The 13936-nt window shown below is 37.7% G+C and overlaps 1 protein-coding gene and 1 long non-coding RNA gene across 2 annotated transcripts in view; both read right to left on the bottom strand.

Moving 5' to 3' along the window:
* LOC115731362 (disease resistance protein At4g27190-like) overlaps positions 1-13936 on the bottom strand; it is a 77693-nt gene that overhangs the window by 37806 nt on the left and 25951 nt on the right. The gene's annotated exons all lie outside the window — the stretch shown is intronic.
* Positions 672-13936, bottom strand: part of LOC125315161 — a 17062-nt gene continuing 3797 nt past the window's right edge. The window contains exons 2-3 of the long non-coding RNA XR_007198510.1: positions 8765-8770; positions 672-851 (exon numbers count right to left, since the gene is read on the bottom strand). This is a non-coding gene — a long non-coding RNA (uncharacterized LOC125315161). The remainder of the gene's footprint in view (positions 852-8764; positions 8771-13936) is intronic.

Below are 13936 nucleotides of genomic sequence, written 5' to 3'. Positions count from 1 at the left end.
TGGGGAAGAGATATCTTAGGTCGGAGCAATCCACAACCGAGACATGTTTTGGACAAGGAAAACCCAAAATGGTTTGGGAGTTGTTCTTCACCACGTGCCTCAGCCTTCGTGCTTCCAATACCTGCACGTCTTCCAATTTGGGGGGTGATGCAATTTTTTGTTGCATAGTTGAGTTGAGTTATTCGCAATCAAACAATGATTTCAGGGAGGGACACCTCAACGCGGACTTTTTGCAGATTGTGCAACCTTCCTATGATAGTCCAAGGGAAGACGCTGAGTACTTTGGAGCTGTGCAAGGGTGATGAGGGTGGCTAATTTGCAGAAAGAACTTTGAGGAAGTTCACTGTGCCATATCTTTTTAAAAGACCCTGCCCACTGAAGATTTAGCTCCTCCAAGCTTGGAAAATTAACCTGCTCATAAGAGTTATTGATCACACCATAGCTATGAAAATTTTGATAACTTGGCCAAATCCTAACAATCTATCCAATGCAGTGGAAGAATGAATTTCCGCAGCGGCCTCACTCGGACAAAATGTATTCACTACATTTTAAGTGATAAAAACAAATGAAAATCTTCAAAGAGATATTATTACTTGTCCTGCAAAGCGCATACCTTGGCTATTATGGGTATAGTCTCAAAAGAAGGGATGTGTACCTTTTGGTTGAAGAAGGAATCGGAACAAACATCTTGTGATTCTGAAGTATTGATTATTAGCTCTTTCTTTCCATGAGTATATGAAAAGAATTTCTCTGTGGGACAGTCCATTATACTTAGTCGCTTCAGTAGCGGGAATTCTATAATATCATCGGTACCTTCATCTCTTCCTTCTTCATCCATAATTATTGCCTGTCTCTAATTTGTCTAAAACATTTGGCCCCAGACATGGGAAATAGAAATGGCAACCCTGTATAGATGACAAACAATTCCTTCAGGTTTTGAAATCTCGATATTCCTTGTAACTGAACGTCTTGTTTCTATATTCGCTGCAGTTTCCACAAAACCGTTAAGCTCAATTTCGTTAGCCGAGAGAGAATCTCGATATCTCCAGCGACTTGTAGCTCCCCCAGGTTGAAAACTACTTCTGCTGATTCACACCTCGAAATATCCAATGCTCAATATGAACCACTCCACCATATATTTTCCTTTCTCCCGTATGGAGACAAAGCTATCTAACATGAGTAAATTATCATTTTGTGTGTGAAGAAAAGTCTTTCGAACTCATCGTGGAAGTGGAAATTCATCAAAGTAGAGTCGCAGCCTGTCATCGAGGGGCATCAACAGAGACTCAACTGTTTTTGCTGGACGATTTTATTCGGAATTTCTCCGTAGACAAGATTCTCGTCCCCGGTTAGCTCTCACTCTATAGTCTTTCCTCTTCAAGTTCCATTCCGTAGCTTCGATTTCCGAGTTCATAGTTCGAGTTGTATTGCTTTGTATAATTTCTTAATTGAACTTTGCTTGTGTTGAATGATTCAGTCGAGGTCTGCCTAAAACCCTCGAGCACGGCTCACGCAGATGATGTCGGATCTGCTGTCGATCTGAGAAACTCTCCTAGTAAATATGATTTTCGTGGATTAAATGTTGTCGACGCTACGCATGCAATGGGCAAACATGGTTCGTTAGATTTTTAGCTAATTAATGTACGAATCATGAGATACTCTGCTTAAAAAGAGTGTACGGCTTAAGTGGTTATGAAGCATCTATTCTACTAAAAGGTTAGACAGGAAGCTATTGAAGTATATTTATGGATATTAAAGAATTTCTTATTGGAGAATATTCTTAGATATTAGAGATATTATTTTGATTTTCTAAAATAGATAATTTCCTTTTTAGAATAGATTATTTCATTTTCTATGCATATCGAGTAAAGATGTAGTCTTTCTTGAATCTCTCTCCCTTTCTCTTGAAAATCCAAGAATTATTTTATAGAAGCTAAGGCGAGATTTTTGGTTATTTTTTCTCGTGCGTATTTATACCATTTCCAACCCGATGATTTGAGAGAGCAGGTTAGAGCTTAGAAATACATGACACATGTTTACTATTCAGGATGGCAATTGATGATGTATAAATATTGTAGTGATGCAGTAGAAGCGGTTTCTTTATTGATTGTGGTTATCATAAAAACCTAGGTCTTTTTTTTTATTTGGTCGATCATAAAAACCCTAGTTAAAAAATTGAAAGATATTGATCGAGAAAAGATATTGATAGAGTTTTCATTGGGGTCTCGTGAAGGAGAAGGAGGGTTCCAACAATTTGGATTCTCTCTATCTGATCGCATAAATAGAATTTCCCGCGAGAAAGATAGACACTTACATTTTTTACCAAGAACTAGAAATGCACACCATTATTGTCTAGGGGTCCAGACAAAATTAGACTTTTCTTCATACAATACATTAAGAAGGCTATTGTTGATGTCCGACGGATACCCATCTGCAAAATCCTCCGTTGGTATCCGGTAAGAGCAAACTAGAAAACAACACCATCCAAATCAAGAAAACAAATCGAACAAACGTCTGCAAACAAAACCAAAATGCATGCAATGGCAGCACTCAAGAGGCTCTGAAGCGACCTCATCCTGAGGCAGAAGGTGAAGGGTATGGGGATAGCATTGGGGAAAATTTTCCTTCAAATGGGGGAGATGGAATAGACTCTCGAAGTCCCCCTGGAACTTGGGCTTCCAATTGGTGTCGCTGAAGTCAGATCGCCTGGACGTGTTGTCTCTGGTTCTTGATCTCGCCCACGGCGACTATAGAAGCGACAACCCTGCATCAAATTGTGTGATAGCCTAGAAAGGCCCTGTTGGGTCTCTCACTCTTGGCATGGTGACACAAGGCCACGGCAATGGCGACCGTGGGGACGAGAGACGGCGAGTTTCACTTTATGTGGTGAGAGAGCGTCCATCAGTTCCACCCGGAGCGGAGATTCCTACGACGAGATGATGGACCAAGTCATTTGCCGAGTTTAATGTAGCTGAGTTTAAGGAACGGTGCTCAGTCTCCATTTTTTTCCGCTTATTGAAAAATCTCCTGTTCTCCTCTATCTCTCTTTATCTGTCTCTATTTAATCAAGCAGCCTTGAGAAAAGTAAAATTCAGTGCCCAGCCCTAGTCTTCACGACTGTCTACAAATCAATATTTGTCTTTGTCTTCAGGTGAGGTCCATTAAACAAACCCAAATTGGGGTTATCCACTAAGAACTAGCACTGCTTCCTAAGAGGAGCATGTCTACCGATTTCACCATAGCAACATAATAATAATAATAATAATAATAATAATAATAATAATAATAATAATGTTTCATTTTAATCTTCGAGATTGAAGGAGTCAATTCAATTTTTTTTTTCATTTTCATTCAAAGTGACGAGGCAATTAATTTCTGCCTCATAGTGTGTTTAATCCGTTGATATGCCCCCGATAGGGTTTCATTTGTTTGACAGCATGTCTGTGCTTCAATCACCTGAGCAAAGTCCAACCAAGGGTTTACTAGGTGAGATTCAGTAGGTTACTACGTGAATAATTTGGATTGTCTGTTTATCATTATCACTTGACCAAAGTCCAACTAGGGGTTTACTTGGCATCCAAATTATTAACGCAGTAACCTGTTGAATCTTGCATAGTAAATCCATGGTTGGACTTTGGTCAGGTGATTGAGGCACAAACATGCTGTCAAACAAATAAAACCCTATGAGGGGCATATCAATGGATTAAACACACTACGAGGTAGAATTTAATTGCCTCATCACTTTGAATGAAAATGGAAAAAGAAATATTGAATTGACTCCTTCAATCTTGACGATTAAAATGAAATAATAATATATTATTATTATTATTTCGAGTATGCCGTCAAGTGAAATCGGTAGACATGCTTCTCTTAAGAAGCAGTGCTAGTTCTTAGTGGATAACCCCAATTTGGGTTTGTTTAATGGAACTCACCTGAAGACAAAGACAAATGCTGATTCGTAGACGGCCGCGAAGACTAGGGCTTGTCACTGAATTTTACTGCTCTCAAGGCTGCTTGATTAAATAGAGACAAACAGAGAGAAACAAAGGAAAACATGAGATTTTTCAATATGGGGAAAAAATGGAGACTGAGCACTATTCCTTAAACTCGGTTGCGTTAAACGCGACAAACGACTCGATCATCTATGTAATCATAGATCAACTAGCACATATAAAACTAACAACAAACTAGTCCTATGCTACAAACCATAACAAATGTTTTTTTTTTATTTTTTATTTTTAATTATAAACGTAAATTTTTATGACTCGAATGACCTAGCTATATGATTAATAATTGCATTATGCAATGCTAATTCCTATATTTTCTTATACCATATTAACTACATAACATGAGTAACCTATATGCGTTACAATATTAATAACTAAGAATACAGTATGAGACATATCATATATGATGTACTAATTAACGCTAAGTCTACATGTAATCTTTGTGGAACCCAAATGGCAATTTTTATTTGGTTTTTGTTATGAAATTTATGTATTATCCTACATCTATATGCATTCTAGATAAACATGCTCTAAATCTATATGCATTATGAGAATACTCATGCATGGCCTTAAATATGGAAACCCAAAAGTCTTAAGTGACATGCAACGACGATTGATAATATCGCAATGCATTGAAACATGCATTATACTAAAAATTCATCAGTTCATTGATAACATGCTATCTTGAAACAATCTAATCTCAACTTACTCAAATAAATCATAAAAATTCATGCGAGACATAGTAGGTCCGGCCGTAGTGTCTAAAGTTCCAAAAAACTAAATAATCTTAGACTATTAACTAATAACATGTAATTGGAACAAATTATATTTTTAAAAACTGGGATATAAAAGCAAGTAAACTTGGACTTACCAAGATATGAAACCTGCAAAGTGCGAACAAATCACTGGGCCTCATCAGCGAGGCCCCGGCTAAAGGACATTGAATTTATGTTGCATGCACTCAATTGGATTGAATTAAAGTGACTTGGCATTAACCGTGCAAGAATTGATCAGATGTCTAAAGGATGGTCTTAGCGTAAACCCCGACAGTTAATTACTTGTCTGGCCAAGGCAGCAGAGACTCGAACGCTGCTGTGACTTGCGGCCTGAGCAGCAGGAGATCACCCCGAACAGCAACGTCGGGGCGTCGGGCCAAGGTAGCAGAAGTCCGCTGGACATGTGAGCGAGACGATGATCGACCAAGCAACAGGAACAACGATGGGGTGGAAAGATGGGGCCTTCTAAAAAACTGTTTTCTCTCTCTCTCTCTCTCTCTCTCTCCTCTATGACTCTTTGTTCCGCCTCTCTTTTAGAATGCCTCCTTTCGCTCTCTATTTATAGATATGGAAGATGTCAGTGAAGATATCCCATAACAGCATATTTTCATTTAATTCACGTTGATCTTCCGAGAAGAGGGGGGAATCGCACAACGGCGTGCAGAGTTTGGAACGGAAATGGTTACATTTTCAAAGTCAAACCCTTTTAGATCTCCCTCCACGTCCAGGTTATTTATTCTAATCAATCGTTATGTATTGTTTACTTTACTATTATTGTTATTATTTTGAACAATTTTAAAGCGGTTAAATTTGGTACTAAATGTTATTGTTACCTAAATGCAATGTTATGAAATGCATTATCTGTAATGTTATTTTGGCATTTTCATTTGGGAGGTCAATTGCTAATCTTATGAGATAAATAATCAAATGAGAAGGAAATATTTAGGTTTCAACATTGTTAAATGAATGCACGGTATATAAAATGTAGCAGATATTCAAAAAAATGTATTGGATGATGGAATTGCTATGTACAAATGGTGGGTACTTACATTCGCTTCCTATATAGAATATTTGTTCGCTGGGTGTGAAATTTTATCTAAATAGGTCCTAGATAAAACTGAATGAACTTCTTGTTAAAAAAATTTGCTCGTTATCATTTCGCATTCATAAATCCTATACTAATCACCCAATAATAGTCTCAAGGACTTATTTTCATATTAGTCATATTGATGAAACCAAAGGTTACTACATGATGAACGATATATGAAAATCACTAGCACGGAACATATGAAGAATGGGGGCAGAGTTGTGATTTGTGGGCCATCCTATCCCATCACGATAAAACATTACATTTATATTGTCAGTGTTATTTGGATTATTGTCTCATAACTTCTTGGATATTTTTAACCTTCCTATGAAATTGCTTCCAAAAGGACATCTCATTTCAACCCACGTTCATTTGCAAGATGTATCACTTAATTACAATTGATTCGCACCAAAAGGCCCGTCATGGTGATACCAATCACTTCGACCATTTATTCATCTATTCTCACATCTTTGCACGTCGTACTTCTCGATCCTTCTATGTATTGTCATTGTAGTCAAGGATGAAAATGCAATTTGAGAATAAACATCCATGACAAAAGAGACATAACATAGTGATGGAGGCAAGGAGAATATGAGAGGGAGGGGGTGAGACCGGGACGCATTACAAGGAGAAGCTAAATGTTCAATCCTTTCATCCCCTCAATATCTTTAATCACAAATATTCATTATCAAACCGCCTAATTTTTCCCCCTAAATAGTTAAAAGGGATAGATCATATGCCATGGAAAGAAGCAATAATAGATGGAGAGATCGTCACTGGAATAAGGATCGACGTCATCAACACTTCAAGAGAAATAAACATGCAATAAGAGACATGAGGACTGGAGCGCTTTGTGCCTTAAACTCGTCAAATCTATGAAGATTTCATCCATCTCATGCACCATATCTCCTGTCATGCCAGTGATGAACTCCACATTTGGACGTTACAATGAAAAATATATCTTTAAAGAAAGTGGTAATTCATGGATAAAGCGTAATAGACAATTTTCACTAATTCAATTGCCTAGGGTATCTGAGGCGAGTTATGGCATTTTCGAAAAACAATTGTAGAGCATAATAAAAAACAAACAAACGAAAATACCCAGTATCGAAAATGAATTATTAGTCTATTACGTACATTTAAATGAAAGAAGAAACATATTTGTTAAGCATTATAATGACCAGCAATAGCCAGTGAACACTACGAGCAAAGAAAGGACATTATGAATGGCGGATTTTTATTTCGACCTCTATTCTTTGTGATTTTTGGTTCATTACGTCCCTAGATGAGCCATAAGCAAAACCTCACTGTTTGTTTGCATCGATTCTATCTAAATCGCCATGGCTGACCTTCGAACCTTCCCAAACTTGTCATGAGTACACGAACTCAAACCAGAGTGTACAGCTTGATCAAGGCCTCAGATAAGTACTTCTGAACCTCATAGAAGCTTCTTGGTTGCTTGTTTTGGTTCGATTTTTGATTAAAATGTTAGTTGATTCTGCAATGTCCGAGCTCTATGTGAGCTTGAGTAGTTTCTATTTCACAATTAGATCTTTCTAGAAATGTTGTAGCCAAGAGCATGAGGATTCGATTGGTGCCGAGACCGGGATGATCGGAGGTGGTTTAGCCGTCGATTGCTAGTCGGAACAATCTTCGTCATCCATGGATTGTCTTCCTCGCAAGGACATTGATTGGTCAACGTCTGTTGACCTGGTCAATTCCCCGGTGGCACCGACACGGTGACATGTGGCATGACATGTGGTAGCATAGCCAGACCGATTATCAATGTATTTTTTGAATAAAAAGTAAAAAATAGATGTAACAGAGACGATTTGACTACGTGGCGCGATCTGGTTTTTTCAAAAATAATAAATCATTTCCAAAATAAAAAAGCAAAATTTGATTGGATGGTCATGCCATTCGATCTTGGTCGTAGATCTCATTAGAATTGATCCGAGGGTGATGGCTTAGCCAAGTAGCACAATTTGAAGCGTTGGATCAATAAATACACAGGAAATTGGAAAAATCAATACAAAATTCAGAAAATTCAGAAATAAATACCGAAACTACGTTCTTTAGTGTCAACCTGAGATCCATATGGTCTGGATTGGTTGCCCAAGAGGCACTGGTTGGGTCAACTTGGTCCGAAAAAACTAATAAAAAATTAAAATAACAATAAAAAATCATAAAATCCTAGAAAATCATAAGATATTGAAAAAAAATCATAAATAGTTCTAAAAAATTAGAAAAAATCAGAAAAATCCTAAAAATCACAAAAATAGGAAAATACCCACATTCAACTGGTTTGACTCATTTTTGTTAATTTTGGTCCCTGAACCTTATCGAAAATGACATTTTTTCCCTCTGGTCAATGTGTCCCAAGTTTTCCAAAATTACCCTCAAACTTTAATTGCATATTCTCTAAGCCTTTATGACTTCCTTAGGGATGCCATGTCATGATTTGATGCCATTTATCTGCACGCTCTGCTTCCTTGATTTGGACAATTGTTCTTTACTGGCTGTGATTAATAGGACTTCCTTACGGATGCCATGTCATGATTTGATGCTATTTACCTACATGCTCTGCTTCCTTGATTTGCACAATTGTCCTTACTGATTGTGATTAATAGGCTAGATATTCCCATTTACATGAGCCTTTAGATATTAGTGCTTTCTTTACCTCAAGACATCCGCATGAAATATTAAGTTAGAAAAAATCACTCGACTTAGGTACCGAAAGGGCATCAATAGCAATATTAGCATAACTAAGTCCTCGGGCCCTTTTCTCTTATTTTCGTAGAACCGAATGGACTCTTCCAATTGCTTTGTAGGGTTTCCAATCTGCCATCCAAAAATAGATTGGTGGCGATTCCATTGGTAAGTAAACATCACACATGTCACTCGACCACACTAAAATCAAATTCAATGCAAGATAAAAAAAATCCTCCTATCATGATTTGGTATGGGCTTGGGTGAGCCCGCGTTATAGTCCATCCATTTCCACATTCAAAGCGATGGGTGACGGCAATCCATTAGTCCTGCGTGTCCGATCATCACCCCTTATCGATGGGTCACGATAGTCCCCCGCTCAATATGTTGTTGTTGCTTCTTATTCTGCCGAGTTTGGTTCTTTTACGATTGTTGTTCACGGTGTACAAGAACCTACCAATTGTTGTGAATTAGTACAACATGCTGAATAGTGTCTAGATATGATCGAGGAACTTTCTACTTTTTAGAGTACCGGTACTTGGGAACTTCTTCCTCTTTCGCTTGGTCGATCCTTGATATCATGTCACTGGATCTACAAGGTAAAGACTTGTTCTTATGGCAATATCGAGTGCTACAAGACGCGTTTAGTGGCACGGGATTTCTCATAAGAATATGGTGTTGATTATGAGGAGACTTGCGCTCCGATAGCAAAGATGACTTTTGTTTGTACTCTACCGGCCATTGCTTCTGTTCATAACTAGGCTCTCTATCAACTTAATGTGAAGAATGCTTTTCTTTATGAGATCTTCATGAAGAAATCTTTATGCAACCACTACCAGGTTTTGCTTGTACCCCTGGTCAGGTTTTTCGACTTCGGCGGGCTCATTATGGTCTCAAACAAGCACCATGTGTTTGGTTTGAGAAGTTTACTACCATTGTATGTTCTATAGGTTTTGCTTAGAGTGAGACTGGTCATGCTAAGTTTGTTCATACTTCGTCTTCCGGCTTTACTATCCTTCTTCTTTATGTGGATGATAGGGTCATTGCCGATGATGACTACGATTGTATTGCGCATACCAAGAGGCGTATTCAGCAACATTTTTCCATGAAGGATCTTGGTCCATTGAGCTATTTCCTTGGGCTTGAGATTGCTAGCAGTTCTTGTGGTATTCTTTTTTCTCAGCAGAAGTATGCCGTTGATATTCTCTCTAGGGCTACTCTTTCGGATTCCCATACCGAGCCCACTCCTATTGAGTTGAATAAGAAGCTTCGCCCTAATGATGGGAACCTCTTTCTGATGTGACTCATTATTGGACTTTGGTTGGTAGTCTTGTGGTTCATGTTTTCAATCGGTTTGTTACTGCTCCTCGGTCTACCCATTATGCTACTATTTTGCGGATTCTACTCTACCTTCGGGGTACTTTGACGCGGTCTTTGTTTCACTGTCCTCTTCGCTTCTCGAGTTGCATGCTTATTCAATGCTGGCTAGGCTTCTAAGGTAACTAATTGCCGGTCTGTCATGGGGTTCTGCATTTTCGTTGGTGATTCTCTCATTTCTTGGTGCGCCAAGAAATAGCAGATTGTCTCATCTATGGTTGACACTACTATTGAGATTGTCTCGCTTTGCCATTTGCTTGCTGATATACACGTTTTGCTCCATGATCCCACTCCTTTTTATTGTGACAACAAGAGTGCAATTGGGCTAATCCTATTTTTCATGAGCGCACCAAGCATAATGAGATTGACAGCGATATTACTCATCATTGCAGGCTCGAATCATCTCCCTTCCTTTCATTGGGACCGAGGATCGGTTTGGCCGATTGTTTTAGAAGGCTCTTTTCGCGCTGTGTTTGAGGGCAAGTGTTAGAATATTTTATTGGTTCTTGTATATATTCTAAAATTATTGTAGTTTATTCTATTGAGGAAACCTTCCCTCTGAATATTTTGATTCTGACAAAACTATCCTTATTCGGATAGAATTTGTTTATAATGTTTTGTTGCGTAACGAACAAGTGAGCGTAAGCTTATATTGATCAAATTCTAGCATTTAGACTCAAGTAGAAGTAGTCATATATTTGCTTCCGAAGCGCTTTAGATGGTGTATATGATCGCCTCCGAAGGTTGCTTTCGTCTCAAGCTTTACATGACATGTTAGAAGGACTTTATTAAGGCTCGGTGTCACTGTTTTTAATTCTGTTCAGATTCGGATAGTCTCTACTTCTGAAGACTGCTCCCGGATAACATTCGGAATCTACAACTTCTTACGGATAGATTATGAAGACCCACTTTTGGTAGGTTTCTGATGTTGGCGGTATCTTTTATGGAAGTTTGCAATATTTGATTGACAAGATATTTTCTTCAACCAAATCAGTAGAGTATCTACTATTGGATATTACCTTCCAGAAATAAGTTTTGTGATTTATTTGAATTAACTCTACTTTTGGAAATTAACGATTTAGTTGTATGGGCGACTGAATCTGAAGAGTTCGGACTTCGCTTTAACGGCTACCATATCTTCTCAAGATACAGTCTCGTTTAATGACGATTGATGACGTCCAATCAATGATTGAAGAGCGATCCTTTGAAGGTCTATCTAACTACTAGTTTGGAAGCAAATGAATATAAAAGAAGAGCCATGGTGACCATAGGGAGAGTTATCGAACATATAATTCAAAAGTGCCCGAGTTGTTCTGATTTATAAACTTATTCGGAAGGTTCTTAAGTTCTGTATGAGGTGTTATAAGAGTGATTAAGAGTATCATCTCTTGTAACCTCCATTGATTCATTCTAGTGGAATCCAAATAATCACCTGTCATCATGGAAGAGTGGATGTAGGCCTAACAAGCCGAACCACTATAAACTCAGCGTGCAATCTCTCTTTCTCTAAACTCTTGATATTTTGTTAGATCACATGCACGTTGTTTCACCGTTCTCATTCTGATTGGTTTTGAAACAGTTTAATTCCACATTAAGTTTCAATTCTAGTTCAGAAGCACCTATTCACCCCCCTCTAGGTGCTATTGCTAAATATAACATATTCTCTAGGATTGTTTCCTCGTAGAATAAGCTTCATTGTACCTTTATGCTTCAATATAATATACCGCTGAATTTCCTAGATCTTTCTTCTCTATCAAAATGAAATGGCAATTACTTGTCATTTTGGAAAGTGCAAGGCAAAGTGAGATGATATGTGATTATCATTTAATAGGACTTGTTCTTCATATTCATATTAAGGAGGTGGCACCTCAGTGGTCTTTTTTACACAAAGTTCATGTGAAAAAATGTAGATTCAATTGTTTAAATGATAAATGATGTCCGTCTAAATAATGGAAGTGACGGGGCTAGCCACAAAACCATGGTAGCTGGTAAAGCAATCCCCGGGATTTCTCTACCGATTTTGTCCTTTCTAAAGACTTCCTTGCAACTCATTTAGAATTCAACAGTATAAATTGTTTCTAAATGGATTGCATGGAAGTCTTTATAAAGGACAAACCGAGCAGAGAAATCCTGGAAATTGCTCTACCGGCTACCATGGTTTTGCGGCTAGTCCGTCAGTTCCATTATTCATAGGGACATCATTTATCCTTTAGGTATAAGGATCAAGCTTATGCTTTTTCACGTGAACTCTATGTAACATAGCCCACTGAGATGCCTCCTCCTTTATCAGAAAGTATGAATATCAAGAATGAGTCCTAACAATCACCTATCATCTCACTTTCCCTTGCACTTTCTAAATGATAAGTAATTGCCATCTTATTTGTTGATTGGTAAATGACCAGCCCAAAAGTAAGGAACCAGGCACCCTTGACATTGACATGTTGGCTAGCAGTTGAGCATATTTCCAGCTTCATTGTGTTACAATAATAGGATAAAATTCTTGGTTTTCCATCTCATGTGTTTTAGAATTTGCAGAGGTACGTCTATAAATGAGAGTGTTTCCTGTAAATGTCAAGATACACCTCAAAATCCCTACTTATTTAGTATGAATGTTTGAGACAAGTAAAAGTTATCAATTCAGTTTTAGTTTGACATGGAGTTCAAATTGAACCAAATTGAAGCAGGAACGCCGCTAAAGAATCTCTTAGCAACTTAGATAGACATAAGATGGAAAGTTCTGTCCAAGAATACCTTCGAGATAATCGGCAATGGGATGGTGCAAATACCGAAAATGTTGCTATTCCGGTGCTTGCACTGCGGTTCACTTTGACATTTCTAACTTCCCCATATTCAACTTCATAATTTGTCGACTCACTAATTTCAGTTGAAACTAAGAATCTACTGAATACTCTTCATGAACTGTAGTTATTGATGGTGAGGTTCCCGTACAACGTGAGAAATAGCGTATTTATGTTAGCACAAAATCCAACTTCCAAAGAAACAAAGGCAAGAGAAATCAAATGTAATTGAATTCAGGATTCAAGTGCCGATATAAATGGATTACGCCCGTGAAAATAGGATCTACTGGGGAAGAGATGATTATATTGTTAAGATTTCCTTGAGGGTGCTGCTGAGATTCACAACGATGATGACGGAGACAAAAACCACCTGGTCATGATGAAGAAGATGAATACGAATAGTGATTGAACGAATCCGAGGACATTAGTGAACCAATGGTAAGCTGGTCACAAACGATTGAATGCCATGCCATTGCTTATGCTAGAATTAACGCCCATTCGATGCCTTTTCTCTTTTATTTCGAAAATGTTTTGCGTGTTATCTTTACCAATTTTAATCTTATGGCACTAACGTGTGAAGAGTAATCATACAGTACACAAATATTATTCAACATTCACTAATCAAAGCAATTAATAAATTATTTAAAACATTAGGAACCTAGAGCGCGTTCACAAAAAAATAATTAATCCCTACTCATCCAATAAGTTTCTCTGCAATCTCAACTTGGGGAACAACAATATGAACTAACGTGCATGCATTTTGTTTCATGAATGAGCATGTAATGTTAATGAATTGTTTAGAGTTTTTCTTTGTTTATGAAAATGAATCAGTTAAAATGCTATGGATGTATGCACCTAATCTAATACCGGGATTCTAATGACATGTATCCTATGCTTTGTGAACTAACCTAAATGCAATGAAATGGAATGGGGTTATTAATTTGACCCATGTGATGTGATTATTCAGTATAACCTCTAAGGAATGAGACTCACTAAATGACGTGAAATCTGTGATATGCATGATGAGTTCTAGATGATATTACTATGGAATTAATTCTAAATGTTATCGAGGTGAGGTATCAATTAAAGTTAACCCTAAATTTCATGGACCTACTAAGTAACAGGCGATATTAAATTTATTAATATTTGTAACTAATGCGATCTACATGAGACTCCCAAGCA

Source organism: Rhodamnia argentea, chromosome 5 (assembly GCF_020921035.1).
Source record: "Rhodamnia argentea isolate NSW1041297 chromosome 5, ASM2092103v1, whole genome shotgun sequence".
Lineage (NCBI taxonomy): Eukaryota > Viridiplantae > Streptophyta > Magnoliopsida > Myrtales > Myrtaceae > Rhodamnia > Rhodamnia argentea.
Note: the sequence above shows the minus strand (reverse complement) of the source record. Positions and strands in the feature narration are given on the sequence as shown.